This window comes from Cryptomeria japonica, chromosome 5 (genome assembly GCF_030272615.1).
Source record: "Cryptomeria japonica chromosome 5, Sugi_1.0, whole genome shotgun sequence".
In the NCBI taxonomy this organism is placed as follows: domain Eukaryota; kingdom Viridiplantae; phylum Streptophyta; class Pinopsida; order Cupressales; family Cupressaceae; genus Cryptomeria; species Cryptomeria japonica.
This window is the reverse complement of record NC_081409.1, coordinates 756,035,983-756,059,926: the sequence shown is the minus strand read 5'-3', so window position 1 is coordinate 756,059,926 and position 23,944 is coordinate 756,035,983. Positions and strand designations below refer to the sequence as shown.

At 33.5% G+C, this 23,944-nt stretch overlaps 2 non-coding genes across 2 annotated transcripts; one reads left to right on the top strand and one right to left on the bottom strand.

The window, feature by feature from the left end:
• Positions 1 to 10,836: 10,836 nt before the first annotated feature.
• Positions 10,837 to 10,908, bottom strand: TRNAG-UCC (transfer RNA glycine (anticodon UCC)). The gene has a single exon. It is a non-coding gene; the product is annotated as a tRNA-Gly (tRNA).
• A 155-nt stretch (positions 10,909 to 11,063) lies between these two features.
• On the top strand, positions 11,064 to 11,150 carry TRNAM-CAU (transfer RNA methionine (anticodon CAU)). The gene is given in 2 exon segments: positions 11,064 to 11,101; positions 11,115 to 11,150. It is a non-coding gene; the product is annotated as a tRNA-Met (tRNA).
• The last annotated feature ends 12,794 nt before the right edge of the window (positions 11,151 to 23,944 follow it).

The following is a 23,944-nucleotide window of genomic DNA, read 5'->3' as shown; positions in this document are numbered from 1 at the left end:
GAGTTAATCTTCATTGGTAACCCTTAGGAAATCATGTGTTAGACTTCCGTTGTGTTATTCAACGTGCTATTGTTATAATTAATGCACTTAATCTTTAAAAAAAAAATATTTCACCCTTTAGTTTCCTAGTTGTGTTGTTTTCCTTTAGGGTTTCCGTCCGGGCATTACAGTCTTGGTCAATTTGCAAATCAAATTCATAAAATTAAGAGGTTAATTGTCCAAACCCTAATTTTTAAAAATCATCTTGAAGTTTTGCAAAGAATGAATTTCCATTTCATTTTCAGATTTGTGTCTGTTTTCGGACTTATCTTCTGTCCTAAAATTCAAATTTTCAGTTTCCCTCCTTTTTCAAAATTTGAAATTTTAAAAATTAAGTGGTTAGGTCCTAAAACCCTAATTTTCAAATTTAATTGGATTTTGTGCAAATTTCAATCAATTTCAATCAATTTCACTTTTCTAAACATTTTTCAAGGTGTCCCTATCCATTAGGTTTGACCCTTTTCAAAATTTCAATTCAATTCATCATTTTTTTCAAAACCCTAATAGGGTCATATTTTCTCATCCAAACCTTCTTTTTGCCTATCTAGGGATCGTAAAATTCGCCAATTTTTTGGTCACTCATCCCTGAAAATTTCAAAAAAAGTTGGTCAGACTATGTGCACTTTCAACACGGTCCTTGACTTTTTTTCTCGAAATTTCGAGAGACTGTTATGACTGTATTTAATAGCTTAAATTCAAAAATTTGGCTGATTTTGTCGATTTTTTATCCCTCTAAAATAAAAAATACCTCCAAATTTCAACATTTCAAATTTCAAGAAATTTTTTATTGGTTAATTATACGCTGCCCTGATTTTAAAAATTTTGATTTTATCAATTTTAAAATTAAGTGGTATCCCATTGGCCCTAATTTTAAATTCCAATTTCCTTTCATTTATCATAAACATTTTTTTTTGGAAATTGTGTTATTTTCTTCTTCCAACAAAGTTTTGGAAATTGTGTTATTTTCTTCTTCCAACAAAGTCAAACTGTTTAATCATTATTTTCTCAAATTTTTGAATTATTCAATTTTTGGGCACTTTGTTCCTATTATTCAAAATTCTCAGTTTTTCCTCTAGTGCATGAGTTTCACCACTATTAGTCCTACCTACACTATCCCTGTTAGACGAAGCATTAGAATTAAGGCTTCCCAAGATTTAATTACCGAGGAGATGGAGCATAATTTGGGTGACTTCTTTAATGAGGATAATGCTAATTCTTCACATCCTACTCATGTCCTTATCTATCCAATTGATGAATCCCATGATGAATAAGAAGAAGCTTTGACTAGAGTTTCCATAGATCAACTTTCAAAATTGGACAGACAATTTGATAACTTTCAACAATGGATGTCCCAAGAGTACCCTAATAGTGAAGCTCTTTTATTAAGTGAAGGCCTTAAACACTTGATTCCAAGTGATAAGAATGAAAATGATATATTTTGTGGCATTTCTCATGTTGTTGATTCTAATGTCATCCCTATAAAGAGTTGTGATGAGAACTTAGGTTATTCACAACCTTTAAATCAAATCAATCATTCTATTCCTTTGTCTACTCCCATGGCTAGTATTCCTACTTTCACTTCAAACATCATGGCTACATCAACTCAACATGTCATTCCTACAACCATTGGTCATGGGGGAAATCCCTCTTCTTCATTTAATCCTCCATCTTTACCTTTATCTTCCATAAGTATTCTTAATATCCCTCAACCAATCAGTGTGACATAAGGGGGCAATTCATTCCACAATTTTATTCCTCCTTTAAGTGTCTCGTTTCCTACTCAATCATCACCTATGCCTACTTATCATAATGTCCCACCACCTTATTCTCAATCCATTCCTTCCTTCAATAACATCACACCACCTTCTTAATCAACCATGTCTAACATCAATTCTTCTACCGAAGCAACCATTAACAATCTCGCTCAAATTGTGTCTTCCTTACAACAACAAATTGCTTCCACGAGTCAATCCAAGTTTAGTGTGCCCACATTTGATGTTGTGAGCCCACTTTCTCTAGATAGTGTTAAAGTCGTCCAACCTAAGCATGTTAAGGTCCCTCAGTTGGAACTCTATAATGGAAAAGGTGATCCTCTTATGCATGTCAAGACATTTCAAACCTTGTGTACTGATTTTGCTTATGATCAAAGATTGCTTGCAAAATTGTTTACAAGAACAATAAGAGATAAGGTTTTACAATGGTATTGCTATTTTCCTTCTTATTCTACGACTTCTTTTCAACAATTAGCAAATGCTTTCATTCAATAATTTCAAAACAACATTGATCCTACAATCACTTTAACTGATTTAATGCATTGTAAACAAGGTGTTAAAGAAAAAGTGTCTAATTTCATTGGTAGCTATAAGAATATGTGTTCTCAAATTTCTTTTCTTGTACCTAATAATGATATTCAAAGAATTTTTATTTCTAATTTGTAAAAAGATATCAGCGAAAAGCTTCTTTTGTCTGAGTTTACTTCCTTTCCATAGTTGTGTGCAACACTCCACATTTATCAACTGGTTGTGAGTCAAATGGACCAATCTACTCCTATGGATCTGAGTGATAAGGGGGAAAGTGTTCAACAACCATTTGCGAAGTTCAAACCGATAAAAAGTTTCATCAAGTTCAATGACACAATCAACAACAACAATGTGAATGGTACAATATGTGTGTCTCCTATTTCTAATTCTTGAAAAGAGAAAGACAATTTACTCCTTTGAATGAATCTTTACATAGTATTATGTCTTGATTATTACAAAGAAATGTGATCAAACTTCCTCCTATCAAACCAATTGACCGGTCTAATCTTGCATCCCCTTATTTTGATAGCAATTCCTTTTGTCAATTTCATCATCATCCTGGTCATGATACTACGAAATGTTTTTCATTGAAAAGTAAGATTCAAGATTTGATTGATAATAATACTATATCTGTGGTAGGTGTGAATGATAAGGGAAACAAATCAGTAGCTCCTCCTAATCAAAATCTTAAGATTTTCACCGATCCTTTGCCTTCTCATACCTCTAACATGATTGAGACTGAACATACCTCTATCTCTCATTTTGATCTTACTACCACAACTCTGAATTTGGTGAACATGGTAGAGAAACAAAAGACACCTAAGGATCCTTGTATTACATTCAACCCTAGTGAGACCATTAGGGGACCTGATGGGCCTTTATACATAGTTGTGAAGGTTAAAAACATACCTTGTCGCGGTGCTCTTGTTGATCCCTCTTGCATGGTTAATTTCATCATTGAGGAATATCTCTTCACTTTACGATTGGATAAACCGATCTATGATGACTCTAAAGTGGTTTTGAAGTTATTTGATGGATTCTCTTGTCCTACCATTGGTTCTATCACCCTTCCCATTGAAGTTCACACTAAATCTATGGATGTCAACTTTGCTATCATTCCTTATTTCGATAAATTTCGTGTGAAGTTGGGCTAACCTTGGCTATCTTCCATGAAGGCTATTGCTTCTCCAATTTATAAGTGTTTGAAATTCCCCCACAATGGAGAAATCATAACCATGAACCATAGGTTATTTCGTCCATCTGAAAGAAGCCTTAGTGTTCCTATTGATCTCTTTTGGCCTAGGCAATTTCAATCTCTTCCACAAAGGAGCGATGCTCTTTTTCAATCTTATAAAAAATGGAAGAACGATATGGTCTTATCCTTGAGTTAACCTAGATCCCCAACAATTTACAGTCCCATCCTTCTTGAAGATGAAATCCTTCCTCTAAACAATAGGACTAATCTTTCTCCTAAGAAAAATCCTCAACCTATTCCTATGGATGTGACTATGTCGTCTCCTAAAAAGAACAACAATAATCCTCCTAAGGTTATACCTGTACCACCTCCCCATGATGGACCCGGTCTCCTTCCCACACCTAATATTCCTCCTTTATATGGCGCAGTTCCACCTCCTTTCTCTTATAGAGAGAAGAGGCTCGCTTGTCTTCTTGTCCAACCTAAATGACCTCAATCGAAACCTCCAACTATCAAAGAGGAGATCGCTCCTTCTTTCATAAATATTCTTCCTCCTTCTCAGTGTTCCACTAAGACTCGATGAAATCATTGTGCGAGAGACCACTGACGAAGGCATCATGCTCGAGCTCATGAATTTGTTCCTCAAACTATTCCATCTCCCATTAATCCAATAGTTGATATGATTCTATTTTCTCCCAAGCAAGAAGTTGAACCTACATCTCCAAATCCTAAGTTGCACCAAACAGGTGATGGTTTTACTATAAATTTTGATGATTAAGTGAGTGAAATTGTCATTCATGATGGCAAAACAACTCCTAATTCTTCTAATAATGATTATGAATATGTTGATATGGACAAGCATTTATCAACTGAATTTTCACAAACCCTAATCCTAGCTCCTAGAATTGAACAAAGTGACTTATCACATGAGCATAGTCATTTTTTGGATCTTGTGATAGCTCCATTTTTTTTGCTCGATCTCGCTCCTCTAGCATGTTTCTCACCTTCATGAAATAGTGATTGACAAGATTGAGAGGTGGATGTCATGATAGATTAGCAATATTAGCATTGTAGATCTTCTCTCTTTCTCCTTTCTTGCTCTTTTGTGAGAATTATTCTATGTGTATCCTTGTTCTTCTATTTCTCCCTCAATGTTTACTTGAGGATGATGCAAAGCATTGAGATCTCTTTTGGTCTCTTCATGTTGACTCGAAAGACATCCTCTCTTTCCTTTCTTCTAAGGTAGTGTCCTTTCTTTGGGGAATGTCGATTATTATATGTTCACATACATACACATGAGTTATCATCCAACATACTGAACTCAAGGAAAGTGAAACTACCTCACGTTTTATGTTCATTATCCTTGGATTTATACCTCATCTGGGGGCTAAATCCTTGCGATAATGTGCTCCCTCTCTCTTCTCTCTCTCTTGGGTGTATACTACCTTAAAGAAATCGCTCCCAATAAGGCATGTGCGATCACTTTAACATGGGGGCATACACTCCGCTCGTATTTTCCTTCTTGATACTTAGAATTATTTAGTAAACTTGGCTTTGCTTCATAATTTTGGTATCTTCTTTTTTGTGACTCATAGTGAGGGGAACCTTGCTACTTGCCATCATGGTTTTCCCTTCTTGATCTTCCCTTTTACTTTGCCAATTGATGTCATAAGATCCTAAGTCCACTGGGGGCTTGGTGCATCTTGCCTCTTTGACGTGGTAGAAGTCTTTCAATCTTGTTTCCTTGTACTTTACCGACAGTATTGGCATACGCTTATACTCCCGCTAAAGTGGGGGATAAATATAGTGTCATGAAATTGTGACCCTTTCAATTTGCGACCACATTAGGGTCTTCACGTTGGCAAATTTAAATCCCCAAGCCTGATCGGAGACCCGAGACTTGCTCAACCCTCGAAAACTACATTGTTTTGCCCTTCGCACTTCCTAAACATGCTTCCTATCCTAAGACAAGGGTGGGACAGGGCATGGCGCGCCTATCCCCCTAGGATTGGGGTGTGGCGCCCTTGTCTTTGGCCTATTTTGGGGCCCCCTCTCTCCTATCTCTACATTGGACTTTGCATTGAGTGGGAAAAACCTTCCTTGTGTCGGTCTGTGACGGAAAATCAGTTAATTAACCCTAATTGACTAGTATATAAGTCACATTTGTCCTCTCATTCACATAAATTCAATAAGAGATAAGGTGGGAATGAGACCAAGCATTCAAGAGCATTAAAGCATTCCTTTCCAGCATTGAGCATTGTCAAGTCTCCCTTCAAGGCTAGGTGTTGCATTCAAGTCAAGGATTCAACCATTGAAGAGGAGATCCCTTTTAACATCCAATTCAATACAAGGAAATCTACCTACATTCTATCTACAACCTCCCTTGAGGTGACTTACAATTCTGTCTTTCATTTACATTTGCTTGCAAGTACTTTCTTTCATCATTTGGTTAATTCCAAAACTGGGGTTTGACTTGAAGGCAAACCCCCAATCTCAACCCCTTTTCCACTCTTTTTTGTGTGTAGGTTGTAGGTGCACAATTGTGTTTACAGATTTGGACTCCATTTGCAGAGGCAAAAAAACCCTTTTCATTTCATGGATTTTTTGGAGGACTGTGGACACTTTCAGCATGGTCCCGACAACTTTTCCTCAAATTTGCAGGGCAACTTCATCTTGACATATTATAACCAGATCCAAGTGCATAGCTTCATCTCATGATTCTATATTGAGTTATAATTAGTTCTTTGCTACTCTTACACTTAACAAAAATTCAATCATTTTCCATTCTAAAAGAGGGGTTAGCTTATCATTTCTATCCCATTATCAACTCATTTAGTATTCAATCTTTGTCTTAAGAGATTGGATCTAGTGAATTCCCCCTCTTTTAAATGTACTATGAATAAGGTGTTTGAAGGGAAATCTGTAGTGAAACTTTCATCTCTCCTTGTAGGGAAGAAAATATTTGCTCTTGATCTCTCCATCATTCACCCTTTTTTCACCATTACATATGGTTAGATTGTTCACCCTGTATGTAGTAGCCCTTTCCCTCTTGATTACACAATGATGTTGAGTCCACATGTATGTAACTAGTATAAGAGATAATAAATATAGTAGATGTGAATAATTTAACCTTAGATGAATGCAATCTTATAACTCACATTGGATGTTGAATGGGTTAATGTTGGGCGTTTGACATCAAGACTTTCTAGTCATAGTGGTCATGCAACTTTCACTTAGATAAGCTTGACTATTTTTAAGCATTAAATATTTTTAAAACAATGTTAGGTAGATTTTGTTAATTTAATAACATTGTTTAGTTTGCAAATAGTAACATTATTTGATATGCCTCCTAGTAGTAATACCACAATGGAGAATGGTGTTACCACAATAGTATAATCTTTGATGCTTTTAGTAGAGGTATGGGCCAAATTAGTAAATTTCATATTATATTTCTTGTTTTATCTATCTATTAGTTAAAATTTGAATGATATTTATTTTCTTTAGTTTGTATCTTGATGCTTTCCTCAAGGCTTCACAACTCTAGATTGTGAACATGCCTCTATTATGGATGAAGAGTTGCAAAAATTGATTTAGAGTGATTATCAATTTGCAATAAGTGATTATTATGTTATATGTCATTCTTTAATTCAATTTCTATACATTAATGTGTATACTTTCAAGTATATTAGGTGGCACTATAAGAAATTTTAGAGAGGAGGTTGAGTCAACAAGTTCAAACTAACCTTCATCTATGCATCTCCATCCACTTGATATTCAAAGGTGGTTGTCAATGTCTTTCCTTCTCTTAGAGGGGAGTGACTACAATAGATTCCTTTATTTTATTCCTAAATGCTGGTTGTGTACATATATTTTGTATTATAGATATGTGATATTAATTATATGCCTATATGGCTTTGTTCACACATATATTGTACTTTTACTGACATATAACATTTTAAGCCTACATGGATTCTTGTTTAATAGAAATATGTTTTACCAATGCTGTCCATATTTTCTACAAATTATTTATTGAATATAAATGATTAATAACACAAGTAAAATGGATATTTTTTTAGTTGATTAAATAAATAAATTCCCACCTATTTTAGTTTTTAATATTGTCCAACGAGCAAAATCCTAGTCTAGGTCTTGGTTGGTCACTTTGGCTTGGTCATATAGAGGCTTAATTAGATGGGATTGTCAAGATGAATTATTTTTCCTAATATATACTATAGAGTGAGTGTGGTTGATTAATTGACTTGTAAGTAGAAGTCTACATATCATATAGCTATAAAAATATATCATATAAGTATAAAAGTGAAAGTGTATAGGAGAAATGTGTAGTTTAAATGTAAGGAGTATGGGAGATGTGGAATATAAGGATAGGGAATAAATTATAAATAGAAAAGTGAATAACATAAGGTTTACTATGGATCATTTAAGGAACTAGTTGATGCATAATATTAGGTTCTAAGAAAATAATAAAAGAAAAAATCTATAGTGAAACTGTTATCCATTTTTCCTTATATGTCAAATAGGTAATGTCTAGGTTTTCCCTTTCTCTCTCTCTTTTTTTGTCATTTAATAAGGTTGTTTGAAAGCCTAGGTTATAGCAAGGGGATAAATATGTCTTCAATGGAAAATTGAAGTGTGTTTGTTCATAAATATAGGTTTTTGTGTTACATCATAAAATTTGTGAATGATTCTATCTTTTAATATCACATTGAATATTTAGCATTGTCAAAAAGATGTCAAAAATTATGTGGATAAGGTTTTAGATGGAAAAAACATTTTTCTTGAGAGTCAAGTTGTCTTGATTGATTTGACTCTCCTAGGGTTACGACTTTGGTTGTTATCTCTTTACATCTCCAAATGGTTATAATGGTGGCTAGAGTTTTGATGGGGTGACATGTAAGGCTACAAGTTTGCTAATAAGGTTGAAGGATTCTTAGAGATCATATTTTTAGTTAGTACTTATCATCATGCATGTGGAAAATAGTGATATGCAAGGTCTGTTGCCTTTTCAATCAAACCCTCTCATCATTATTAAGATATATTTTTTATTTGCCAAATTAGTGTAACATGATCATACATCATCTCCATACAAAACCATTCATTGAGCTTTTTATGGTAGTTCAAGATAAATGTGAAAAAGGCAACATACATGATTTAGCATTTTCAGGGTAGTTAATGAAGAAGAGGCACACATATAGTTTTAGGGTTGTTTATAGAGGTTGTAGGATATCTTATTTTGTTCAAATGGGCTTGGATAATATAGACTCATAGTAATAATGAGTTAACTAATGCCTTTCAAAATCTTGAATTTGAGAAGCATTATATGGAGAAACCACTAAGGGTATAAGGTTTTAGACAACCATTTTCAAAATCTTTATTAGAAAAGTGTACATGGGACTATATGATGATATAAAACAGAGGGACAATTCCATGGGTCAAAGGAATTTAGCTATATGCCTATGCAAATCCATGTATGTCAAGTGCTAATGACAATGGGTGGAGTGTTAAGAAAAAGACAAAGTAGTGCATACCTATTTATCTTTTTCCTCCTTGCCAAGTGTTGTGAGTCTAAGAGAAGTACAATCCTCTTGAATAGGGCATATATGAAGTGTACAATTCCCTGACATGACATACATCTGGGCAATTCTCTTTATAAGAAAATCTTCACACAAATGTTTGACAAGGTTGCAAGGCACAAATGAGAGATAATTTCATGACAAAGAAAGGAATTAGTTATTGAGGATAATGATACTATTTTTAGAGACTAGATATAGATATTAATGATGAAAACCAGTACAAGTAGGAAGAGCAATGCAATGCCCTATTTGGAGGACTAAATAAGCTAATTTAGATCCATAAATTTTCATCATCACTAAGGGAGGAATAATTTATATTATACCCACACAAAACCAAAATCAAGTCATTCAAGTGAAACGATGTCATAACAACTTGGGGAAAACAACAAGTATGTATTGACACATTCTTCACCAGTTGTAATATGTCTAACTCAATTGACATTAGATTTAGTGCTAATACCCAAAATAAAAAATGGATGGCACAAATGTTGGATCCCTTAAGGATAAATATCCTCCACCATCCACGTTTTCTCTTATCATTTCTTAAGGTGAAACTTACCTCAAGAGTGAAGAGGATATAAGTTGCATTACACAAAGAATTGGTATTTTCACTTCCACTTTGTCAATAATTGAAGTAACTTTGATGGATATGACAAGGAAAAGGAACTAATACCAATTGTGTGGTAAAGTAAGGAAGGTACTTTGCTTATCATAGATAAGCATACAAACAAGTAAGACCATCACACTAATGGCATTCCTTTTGTATTTTGCACACTCTTGTTGTAGTTCTAGGATGATGACTCATTTTTCAAATCAAGTGTAAGTGTTGTGATTTTGTATGAAAACCATTGAATACAATAATTGACTAAGAAGATAAATAATTGTTGTGTAACAAATTCTAATATCTTTTATGGCATTATAATGCAGATTACAAAAGCAAAAAAAATCATTCATGGCAATATGAATATATGTTATAGCATGAAGGGACGAACATTGTCACGTAATTTCTTGTCTATTGAAATTCTTGTAGCATGTTAAATATATCAAATGGGGTTGAAGAGTGCGAAACATGAGTTTTGAGAAATCATTGGCATCTATACAGTTGATTAGAGGAAAGCCCATGGAAATTATTGTAGTATGTTAAATTTATCAAATGGGGTTGAAGAGTGTGGAACACGAGTTTTGAGAAAGTATTGACATCTATACGGTTGATCAGAGGAAGAACATAAACATATTAGATTCTTTTTTATAATATCTAGCTTTTAAGTATGATAAGGGCAACACCACCTCCTACCTTGTAGCACTATTAGTCTTGAGCATCGATTCCTAGGTGTCAGGAAGATTTGTTATAGTTAATCACAAAAGACTTATACAGAGAATGATATTACCTTTTATTTCAAGACAATAAAGTATTAGAATGTCACCACGAAGTTTAACGAAAGACGCAAGGAAAGTTTGATTTGAATCATTTAGACTTAAAAAAATTAAATATAAAAAAAAATTCTTCCATATTTTAAAAATAAATATTTATGAAATCAATTTGAAAAAAAAAAAAAAGTGATTTATATGATATGCAAGAGAAAAAAACTCATAATTAAACAAGTTCGTATAAGAACATAACAAAAATGGAATTGATTTTGTGGATGAAGGAATGGTTTTGTTGGGACAAGAATCTATTAAATTAGAAAATGAGTCTCGCGAAGAAAAGATCTGCGTCTGCCGGGAGTCGAACCCGGGTCTATTGCTTGGAAGGCAATTATCCTAACCGTTGGACTACAAACGCATTTACATGTAATAGGACAGATGTATTATAATTTAACTACAATAATAGTGGTCGAATCGTTCCACACGAAGATTGCAGCATATAATATCTCATTAACTAGATTGACGGCATACCATCATATAAAATTCTTCTTGTGGAAACCATAAATACATTAAGGGGTGGTGGCGCAGTTGGCTAGCGCGTAGGTCTCATAGCTGCTTTGAGGAATCCTGAGGTCGAGAGTTCGAGCCTCTCTCACCCCAATTATCGCTTTTTAGTGATTAATCAGTGAATTTGCTAAAAAGAAAATTAATCTTCTCCATCTTCTAGTAATAATATTTTCTCAAATAAGGTGCATCTAGATGGTTAAATAGTCACTTATTTTAAAAGTATAATTTACTAATAGTCCATAAAATAGTATTTAAGTATAGTTAAAACTAGGCATGAGATAACTAACAAAATTTAAATACAATTTGCTTTTATAATCTCATTTTTATCTTTTAATCATGATCTTATGTAAAAAAATAGTTTATGTGAGGGCAGATACGTTCAACAATGTTCTTGCTTATGACTTTGTGGTTGTTTTGCCTATGACTTTGTGGTCTATTGCAAAGGTATATGCTACTTTATATTTAGCCTTCTTGTTGGCTTGAGTACTTTAATCTTATGTCGAAACGTAATTTCATTTCTTTGATTTTGTATATTTGAACACGTGATATTAATTTATGCTTGACTATGCATATTTTGTGAATTATGATAACTTAATATTATGGTCCTTACAATACTTAAAATTTGAAGAGGATCACCCTATTGTTTGATCTCCCATAAGAAACCTCAATATACACATGATTCTTTTTGTTAGGTGGCACTTGGCCAAATCACAAATGAGGAAGAAAAAGTGACCACCAAAAAGAACTTGATCATCACATATCTTCCAAAGATTGTTTTATTTTTTAAGGAGAAAATCAAGTAGTGAAAGAAAAAAATCAAGTAGTGAAAGAAAAAAATCAATTCTCAAATATGGTGCTTTCGTTATGGGAAGACGAAATAGAGCTCTTAAGAGTCTATTAAATGAAGAAAAAAAACTCAAAATCAATCTTTCAATAGTAGACATCCCACCATCTATTTTTATTAATGTCTCACAATGGTATAAACGTCATAGATGCAATATGTAGTGAATTTAAAACATCCCACTATTTTATTGTAATTAATTTTTTTATATAGATCATCATCTATATAATTAAAAATAATGTCACATTGTGTGAAGAATCAACCATAAATGTAGTCTTACAAATTCTGTCAATCTTTCAAGTTTCTAGTGGTAGTTGTTGTCAACTCTCATTGAAAATAGCATTGCCTTTAAACATCTATTTTTATCAATGTCCCACAATGGTTGTAACGTCATAGATGCAATATGTAGTGAATTTACATATCTCCTTGAGCTCCAACTATGAACAATATACCTGTACATGCATGTTATGTTCAATAACTTCCACTACTATGAAAATGATGTTTTACATTTATTTATAATTTTATGACTAATTATTTCTCATTACAACTAACTCTCAACATGCTCATTATACAAAGTGTGATTGCTAATATCGTTCGACCCATACTACTTTCCAATGCATCAATCAACAAATACGAAAACAAATCTTGTCAACAAATCTCTTGTTCAAATTCCAATAGTTGCAATTACTAATATACACCCTACTTTCCAATGCATTAATAATCAAATACAAAAAAATCATGTCAATAAATGACCTCATTCGAGTTCCAATGACTTCGATTTCTACTAAGCATACTACTTTCCAAAATCAATGAATACAAAAAAATACAAACAAATGTTCTCGTTGAAATTCAAATTCCAATTATTCCAATTTCTAATAACCATACTACTTTCCATAAACAAAATTATGTCAACAAATGTCCTATTCAAATTTCAACAATTCTAATCACTAATAAGCATACTGCTTTCCAATGCATCAATCAACAAATACAAAAAAAAACATGTCAACAAATGTTCTCATTCACATTGTAATGACTTCGATTACTAATAATCATACTACTTTTCAATGCATTGATCAACAAATACAAAATAAATATGTCAACAAATGTCTCTATTTGAACTCTAATGACATCTATTGTACTAATAAGCATACTACATCAACCAACAAATGCAAAAAAATCATGTCATATAAATGTTCCTACTCAAATTCGAATGACTCCAATTACTAATAAGCATACTACTTTACAATACATCAATCAACAAATACAAAAAAAACATGTCAATAAATATGCCTGTTTAAATTCCAATGATTCCAATTACGAATACGCACACTACTTTAAATTCCAATGGCTTAGTTATGAATAAGCATACTACTTTCCAATACATATATCAACAAATGCAAAAACTCATGTCAACACATGTCCCATTCAAATTCCAATACTCCAATTACTAATAAACATACCGAATTGGCTATGCAGTTAGAAGAATGCACCCTAACAAGACATTTTTTTACATTTATTAAATAAATTAAAAATCAAAATATATTTGCGTATTAATTTTTTAATTTATTTAATATATGCAAAAAAAATGTCTTGTCTACTTCACAATTATTAAATAAACTAAAAATCAAAATATAATTGCATACCGATTTTCAATTTATTTAATAAATACAAAAATGTCCCATCAGAACATTCTTCTCGATGTATAGACGTTGCCATAAACATACTATTTTCTAATACATCAATCAACATATAAGAAAAACACATTGAATTACGACATAGTTGAATTGTGGGTCAATGGATTTGACTCAAAAACTACACAATTGAATTGTGTGTCAATGGATTTGACTCAAAAACTATACAGTTGAATCATTGGTCAATGAGTTTGACTCAAAAACTACACAGTTGAATTGTGGGTCAATAGATTTGATTCAACAACTACATAATAAAATCTTGATAACGATATCATAATATAATTTATTATAAAAAAATATTTCACTCAACAACTACACAATAAAAGCTTGATAACGATATCATAATTTATAGAAAATGTCTCTGTCTTTATCCCGTCAATTGTGAGCCGTCTAGAACTAGAAAATCCACCAGAGCAGGCACGAACACGTCGCCAGACAAGCTGGTCTGAATTCGTGGACGGAGTTAAACAGGAAAACTGAGCCTGCAATTTAATATAAAAATCATCAATCCAATTTCTTTCATTACTTAGCTTAAAAAAGATAAAAAGTTGTGTGAAGTTTACAATATCCAAGCAAGTATTTAATTACTATTTAGCCAAAATGTGGCTCAAGTTTTTATGCAGGCCAAATTTTTTATTGAATCAAGAATTTTTTTTATTGAAATAAAAAAATCAACTCTCAAATATGCTGATTTCATTATGGGAAGAAGAAATAGAGCTCTTTTAGAGTCTATTATATCAAGACCAAAAAAAAACGGAAAATCAATCTTTCAATAGTAGACATCCCACTATTTCATTGTTCATTAAAAGTTCAGGTAGATCACCATCTACATAATTAAAAATAATGTAACATTATGTGAAGAATCAATCATAAATGGAGCTTTATAAATTTTGTCAATCATTCAAGTTTCTTGTGGTAGTTGTTGTCCTATGATTGAAATAACATCATCTTTAAGTATCCATTTTCATCAAAGATATTGATAATTGATGTCCCACAATGATTTTAACCTAATTCCACTACTGTGAAAATGATGTTTTATATTTATTTGTAATTTCATATCAATTAATTATATCTCATTACAAAGTGTAGACACCTAAAAGTTGCACAATGAATTAAGTGAATTTTATTCATTTCATTATTCTTAATTCTTCCAATTAATTAAATTAAGATTTAATTAATATACCATTTTTCTATATAAGCCATTTCTTCTATATAAGCCATTTTAATTAAATTCACATTTAATTAAAAATATCAATTTATCCCCTTTCCTATTTTAATTAAATCTACATTTAATTAAAATTTCATTTGCATTTAAATAAATCTAATTTTATTTAAAAATTCCCGCACTTGCAAAATCCTACAAATGCAAGTTGCAACCACAATTGAAATAAATTAATTTTATTTTAATTAAATTCTATTCTCCTCCACCCACTTGCAAAATCCTACATCTCCCACTTGCCTCTCTAAACCCCCTTCTAGATTCTTCTAATCACTTCTGAATTAGCCTAACCCATCTCCTAACTATTGTCACATCCCTAAGCAAAGGGAAGTCACTTCTCAAACCCTCAAAGTCTTTGAAAACCATTAAAGGCTTTATGTCTTCAACAAGTTAACGTCTAATGCAATGTTTCATGTGTGTGTTTGAGATGTTTCTTCCTATTGCAGGCTGACACCACATTTCCAACATACATTTCTGGCACCCACCGTGGGGCACGTCCCAAAAAATAACATGGTTTTTCATGCAGGTAGAAGACAACAATCACGCCAAAATATCAGAATAGTGCATCTAGAACTTTCTATAGTGCATCTGTGCTAAACTTCAGCGCATCTATGGCACATATTAGCACATAGAAACCATCTTTTAGCGCATATGATTTTCCTTTTAGCGCATATCCCTCTCTGTTATTTCAGTGCATAGGGGTACTGTTTTAGTGCATGCAGGCCTCGGAGTAGCGCATCCAGTTGATTGTCTGACAGATATACATCATTTCTTAGCATATCTGCTCTATAGTTTAGCGCATAGAGTTGGCAGAGGCAAAAAAATTTGTAGCAGAGTCAAAAATTAGGCCTGTGGGAAGCAGAATGTATATGGAGTATAACATTTAAGTATAAGTGACATTTCCTCTTCTCTTTTCTCTTTCTTATACTTTAAGTTATATTCCATATATATTGTAAGGATGTTTGAGAGGGGTTTCAGACCTCTAGGAGTTCTAATGCAAAATCTAGTTTTTGGAAGATCCTCCAAATTTCAAACTTAGTCAAATTTCATGGCATTTCAGGATTAGGATTGTAAAATTTGTAACCAAGATCAGAATTTAGGCTTGTGAAGCCCACCATGATGATTTGATTTTTTCTGCTAACTGACTGTGTGCAGGTTCTAACATTTTAATGCAGGAACAAAAGGAATTAGTTTACTTTTCTTTGCTTTCTTTCAAAGTTAGTAAAAAGAACTCACTCTCCTTTTTGCAAAAGTTAAAATAAACCTCATCATTTCATTTGGATGCATAAAATGAACTTCATGCCTTCCTTTTTGGTGTTTTAAAATAAAACTTCATCTTTTCCTTATTGCATGGTAAAAAGAACAACTAAGAAAACTTTTCATTCCTACAAGTTAGGGAAAACATTTCATTTGGAGCTCTAAAAAGAATAAGCAAATTTACTTTCAACAAAGTTATAACGAACTTCACCTTCCTTTGGTGCCTAAAAGGATTAATTTCAATTCATTGCAAAGTAAAAGAACCTCATTTTATTTTGTGCAAGGCAAAGAGGGAAAGTTTTCCCCTATCAACTTTAATATTGTTGACCAAACATCATGGTTTACTTTGTTGACCGGGTTTGTTTTACAAAATTTTTGGAAATACATACTTTTCTATGAAAGGTTAAAAAGAACACTATGCTTTTTGGAGCAACATCTCCAAATAGAAGTTAGCAAAATCATTGCTTTAAAGATTAAAAAGAAGATTGTTTGCCTTGTCTTGAAAGTGGAAGGTATATGCTCTCCCCTTGATTGGGTGACCAAAAAGCCAAACCACTCTTATGCTTTCTTCATTTCAAGCATTTACATCCTTTAGCAGCCCTGCCCTCCCGAGGAGCTAAAAAATCTTAAAGCCATTACGGTCGGTGTGAGGGGAATGACCTAAGTGGGAAATCACTTTACGACCAAGTGTTCCAACCCACTATAATCAAAAGTGGAGGGTGACGAAAGTCCCTTTCAACGTACAACCTTTGTTCTAAAGGTTGGGAAGCCTCCCGAGGGAGTTTATCACTGAAGACCGAACGAAAGCCTGATTAAGAACCTTAGCATTAGAAACTTTGAATCGAGTCAGTCACCAAATATTGGCAATATCATAGTGCAAGGTTGGGGAAGAATCTGCCCCCAAGATTACTCACCATATATCTCCCAAGATAACTACTCAACTGTGAAGCAATTCACTTTGAGTTAATTTTTGGTAAAAGGCAAAAAAACGGGCGCCCTTTAGGGGGTGACAAGGTTGTTTGAGATGACGGAGTATCGAGACTAGTGGGCTATGATATTGTCAATGACCTTTGAATAAAGAGTCTATCTGATGTGTCTTTTGTTGTAAATCAAACCAGTGATAACATCGGGGATTTGAACACATCCTCAAAAGAACATACACTTAATGTTTAGCATTAGGATGACCATTGTCTTCATGTCTTCTATGTATTCGTGTCACAAATGTTAAAATATCTTGCAAAATATCCAACAATCAAACACAAAAGTTAGTTCAAACAAGGAAAAATCATAAAGTGGAAAAGATTTCCAAATCCAACAAAGCATCTTTTGAGATGGTTATCAACATTTCAACTATCTTTAGGAAAAACTTTCATCCAACAAGATTAGGGGAATATCAAACCAAGTGATCAAGAGTTTATCTATTCGACTTAGTAATCTTGAGTATCCAAAACAAAATCATCCATCAATATCACAAGTGTTAAAATTCAAAAACAGCAAAATAGGGCAATCATGATAGTTTAGCACATAGGAGCCACTTCCTAGTGCATCTGGAACATTCTCTAGCGCATACGAGCCAAATCTTAGCGCTTTCATCAGTCAAAATAGTGCATAACCAGTATCATACTGGTGAAATTTTAGGTAGCGATTGTTAGCATCAGCCTAGTGCATTTAGACTTCAATGTAGCGCATTCGAGACATATCATAGCGCTTTCAGTCCAAACAAAAGCACATAATCGGGACATATTAGTGCATAAACCATCCAGATAAGTCATTTTCAAACAATCTGAGTTAGCGCATAGGAGAGGCAGCTTAGCGCATAGAGAGCCTTCTGTGGCGCATTTGGAACATTTGTTAGTACATCTAGTCTCTATTTTAGCGCATGGTAAAAACCAAGAAAAATAGAGAGCGAATCAGGTCTTTAAGGAAATTATCATCAATAGTCTTGAGTACACTTTTAGGTCTTTTGTCAAACTCAACAGTCAGAATCTGAATCCAATTATCAAAGAAAACAATTCCAAATCAAGAAAGCATCCTGAAAACAAATTTGTTGATCTTAAACTAGCTAGAGGTAAGACTTCATCCAACCAAAATCAAGTAGTACCATCACATTGATAAAAAGGTTCACCATCTAAATGGATTCTATCAAACAAACAACATACCGAGTTTAAACCTTAAGTTGTCAAATCAAGTTTCTATATCGGGAGACTTTATCCATATCATTTGACACACTTTGTTGTGGGGGCGAATCTAAATCTCTGCTTGATAAAGTAAGCTTGAGTTTTTCATACAAAGTATCTCAATCCAAACATCAAAGGAAACCATTGATCATTCATGTATGACCACTCCTCATATTTTGAGACGAACACGTCTTTATCACAAAACTAAGTTAAAGAAGAGACAACCTAGTCCTAGGGCCCTTACCAAAAGGAGTAAATTTCTCTACATCAACCTATCAAAAACATCAACTTTGATCATTCATCATCAAACCGAGAAAAAGAAAACTCGGTCAAAGGAAATGAGTCCTAACCTAAATCAAGATCAAGATATGATGGTTGTCCAATCTAATCCCATTTTTGATCAAGATCCCACCTATAAAGAATCTTATGATGATCCCCTAAAATTTTGGTATTCCATCCACAATGATCCCCTTTCATCTCAAGAGCAGATTCCCATTCAACATCTATCTTCTAAGAAAAAACATGATATCCCTTCCATCTCCTTCACTGATCTAATTGAAAATCAAGAAAAAAACACAAATGACCCTACTCCAAATCAAGATCAATATTAAGGAATCCTTTCATCCTCTGAATCCATTTTAGGTCCTTTCATTCCAAAGTCTAACTTTTCATCCTCCAAATCCATTTTAGGTCCTTTCATTCCAAAGTCAATCTCTTCATCCTCCAAATCTATCTTAGGTCCTTTCATTCCAAAGTCAGACCCTTCTTCCTCCAAATCTATCTTAGGTCCTTTCATTCCAAAGTCAAACTCTTCTTCTTCTAAATCTATCTTAGGTTCTTTCATTCCAAAGTCAAACTCTTCTTCCCTTCCATCCATCTTGGGTCTTTACCTCCCTCCATCCACCAATCCATCAACTCAAATGATCCATAAGAAAGATCAACAAAGGAATACATCTTTGAACTTCTTTCAACCCTCTATCTAAACACTTCCCAAATCTATTCTTCCATCATTTCCTCTATCTATTTTGGGTCCTTATGTCCCAAAATTTGACTTTCCTCCATCTCTTCATCACTTCTCGAGTTGTGTGCCAACACTCATCCTAGATACATTTCCATCTATCCTCACACAAATCTTCAAACATTCTATCTATTATCCAACACCCCTTTTCTATCCTTCAATCCCTATCATTCAATCCTTTGCATAAATATTTCATTTGTGAAATAGGCATTTGTGTCATTTTGTCACATACTTGCCCATGCTCAAATCTAATGTTCAATCCTTTTCCTAGATATCTATTCATGAAATGCTTTATAATTCGAGGTTGTTCCTCTTTAACATTTTCTTTTGGTTGGGATACACACTCAATCCAGAAAAGAACCACTTATCGTATCTTGGTACCAACATCTTTTGATTACTATATCGCATACACTTAATAGATTGCTCTAAATCATTGTGATCTCTTAAATTGAAGACATGGCTAGTGAAAAATCTAAAATCTTGCTTCAGCACCATTGTAATTATCAGACCCATGTAAGTTCCATCACTTACAAGCCAATGCAAGAAAAATAAAGAGCAAAAAGAAATATCAAAAGCATGAGCAAGAAAATGAATATCAAGAAAAGAAAAATGCAATGAAATGCAATATCAAAATGATTGGCTATGGGAACATGCAAGTAACTCCATCGGGGATATGGATGTCTGGCTGGCAATGGAGAAATATTTGTGAGATTACAACGGTAAACTCATCGGGGCTATGGACGCTTGCTGACAACGAGGCTCTATCCAGGATGCTTTTGAAGTCAGGGTAACTCATGTAGCTAGCCATGTTGGATTCTGAAGATTACAATGATCATATGAGCCAGAATGAACCCACTTGCACACACATGGGTAATCAAAGACTAAGTACCTTGATCCAATTTGGGATTCTTCTTCCCTTTTGAGTCTACTTCCCAGTTGCTAGAAATGTTCAATTGAATTTTTCTAGAGGTTCCAAATGTGGGTTGGGTCTCTATCTTTGAAAAGTTCAAGAACACTTATTTAGATGGTGCAAAATGTTGTGATAATCTTACATATCACCTCTTTGCAAATGGAAACCTCTATTCTTGGGGGCAAATTTCATCCACTCTATTCTTCCTACCATTTCTTATCAATATCCTCTAATCCATATCCCTTATCATATCTTTTTATTTCTTCTATCACATAGTGCTATCTATAATCTTGCTTCGCTTTATCCATACCACCTATCTTATCTATTAATTTCTTCTATCATCCAGTGCTATCTATGATCTTTCTTCACCTCATCCATATCCTCTAATCCATATCCCTTATCCTGTCTATTCATTTCTTCCATCATCTATCACTATCTATGATCTTGTTTCTCCTATCCATATCCTATCTCTATCCATATCCCCTCTTCCATCCTTAATCATGATCAAAACTATGGAAAAAAAAATTGATTTCCACCTCAACGGTTTAGTCAACCATTCCTTGCCTTGCTATACATTGGGGAAACCAAATACATCTTTCTTCTATATCCAAAATATCCAAATATCCAAAAAATAAAAAAATCCAAAAACTAAAAATCGACAAAATCAAATAGAAATTAAAGCATGAATGCATGGACCATCCATCAAATCAATTCAACAACAGAAAAAAATCTCAAAGTCTACAATCAAACTGATCACATGTCTTGTTAATCAATTCATCACTCGAAATCAACATCAACATCAAACATGTCTTATACAAGGATAGGTACACTCAAAACCAACAGATCGGTCTTATACGGGGTACTCACTCTTTGAAACCAGACATTCCTATCAATCATTGAGTCTTGTTAATCAATCAACATCAACATCAACATGTCTTATACAAGGATAGGTACACTTGAAACCAAACAAATTGGTCTTATACGGGGTACTCACTCTTTGAAACCAGACATTCTTATCAATCATTGAACAAATCAAAACAATGCCATAGATCAATATGACTACTAGATTTTGTTCTAGTTAGCTTTATCTTTATCGATTGATGGCAGTACATGTTTTACAAATCATATTATCCATATCATATTCACCCATCTAAGACATCACCAGAAATTCAAAAATGCTTATCAATCCTAGGCATACTTAGCGTAGTCACTGTCCTTAGTTTATCTGAATCAGTTATCCAAATCGTATCCTACCATGGCTTGGTGATCAATGTACATATCCATATCGAAGTAGTATCAACAACAAGGGGCAAAATCCTGACCTTGTTGGGGGCATTTTGCCTTCAAAATTTTCAACACCAGACCAAACACGTAGCAAGACGACAAGGATCAGAACAACCAACAAATGACAAATGACAATGCAAGAAGGCTAAACATCATAGACTTGAACTGATTTCAATTGAACAAAGATATATTTGCAAGATGTTTTATTTCGCAAGAGTAGATTCCAAATAGCATGCATGCTTACTTATGGTTGTTAATTTTTGCTTATCATATCTCCTAAGTAACTTGAGGATGTCTCAATGACTAGAGAAGCAAGGAAGGAATGTGATGTTTTCTTTGTCTGTTGTTTGGGAGTGAGGCCTTCTATTATGCAAATTTGTCTTACGACGTGATCAAGTGGCATATCGTTGAGGACATTTCGGATTTGTATGGGACAAAGGTTAACTCTTTTCTATTTACGCAAGAAACACTCAGGTTATCTTGGTTCAATTATACCTCGATGCTTGTGTCGTCTTGCAATATCAAAATCCATGTAAGTTATATTCAGGTCGTTATGGTTCAATTATACCATGAGACTTGTATCAACTTTCAACAAATCAAGGCTCAATGATGAAAACAAAGGAAGCACTAGCACTTTGATCACAAGAGATGACAACATTGAGAATGAGAATGCATATTAAGCTTTGCATTAGCTACACATCATTATCATCTTAATCTTGCATTAGGTTGCACATCATTTTTAATCTTGCATTTAGTTGCACATCATTATCATTATCATACATCTCATTTTCAAGATACATCTCACATCTCATAAATCAATGCAATACATCATCACATTTTTGCTCATCTCATCATAAATCATACATTCACGTCATAATCGAAATCAAGAGCATTATTATCTAAGCATTAAATCATCCTCATAGAATCTCATATCGAAACATAATGCATATCATTCATTATTGCATCCATCACATGCATATCTATCGCATCATCATGAAATCTTTCTTCACTTTCATATCTTCATCATTCTTCCAAACTATCTTCTATCATTCTTCCAAACTATCTTCTATCATTTCTTATATAGGATGTATCTTTCCTGAAACCAGATATTTTGATAAGCTCTTAAATACAAGATGTATCGTTCCTGAAACCAGATGTTTTGATCAGCTCTTATACAGGATATATTATTCCTGAAACCAGGCATTTTGATCATCTCTTATACAGGATATATCGTTTCTGAAACTAGATGCTCGATCATCCATGTCTTATACAGGCGGTATCATTCCTGAAACCAAACGCTCAATCATCCATGTCTTATACAGGCGGTATCATTCCTGAAACCAAACGCTCGGTCATCCATGTCTTATATAGGAGGTGTCATACCTGAAACCAGACTTGATCTCAATCCAATCAATTCAATCAATCTTATCAAACCCATGCATGCACTCACTATCCACTCTTCTATCTTGCAAATACCATTATTCTTCTTTCGAGAGATCATTCATGCCTTTTGTGCATAAATGATCTCCTGAGGGGATATTATCATATCAAATCTCGACATCAATTTTATATTAGTTTCATATCGACATCAGTTTCATATCAAATTTTCATATCAAATCAATTCTTCATATCTGGGGCATCATCAACCTCGTTCATCAAATCTGGGGCATCATATCAAATCAATTTTTCATATCCACGACATCATATCAATCAAATTTTGATAGCATATCCGACAAATTTCCTTTAAATCAACATGTGATCACATATCAACTCAAAGAGGGGCAAAATGTAGACACCTAAAAGTTGCACAATGAATTAAGTGAATTTTATTCATTTAATTATTCCCAATTCTTCCAATTAATTAAATTAAGATTTAATTAATATACCCTTCTTCTATCTAAGCCATTTTAATTAAATTCACATTTAATTAAAAATATCAATTTATCCCCTTTCCCATTTTAATTAAATCTACATTTAATTAAAATCTTATTTGGATTTAAATAAATCTAATTTTATTTAAAAATTCCCCCACTTGCAAAATCCTACAAATGCAAGTTGCAACCACAATTAAAATAAATTAATTTTATTTTAATTAAATTATATTCCCCTCCACCCACTTGCAAAATCCTACATCTTCCACTTGCCTCTCTAAACCCCCTTCTAGATTCTTCTAATCACTTCTGAATTAGCCTAACCCATCTCCTAAATATTGTTACATCCCTAAGCAAAGGGAAGTCACTTCTCAAACCCTCAAAGTCTTTGAAAACCATTAAAGGCTTTATGTCTTCAACAAGTTAACCTTGAAAGTCTTCCAAACCATTAATGGTTAACTCAACCTTCTTACATGGTTAGAGACTTTTTGCCTAACTCAACCTTCATCTAACCCAAGGGTCTCATCGAGCATTCATTGCTTGACCATGGTTATCCCTTTAACCCTTGCACAAGAGTTTATCCTTTGGGTAAACGCTTTATCCAATGAATAACCCTAAC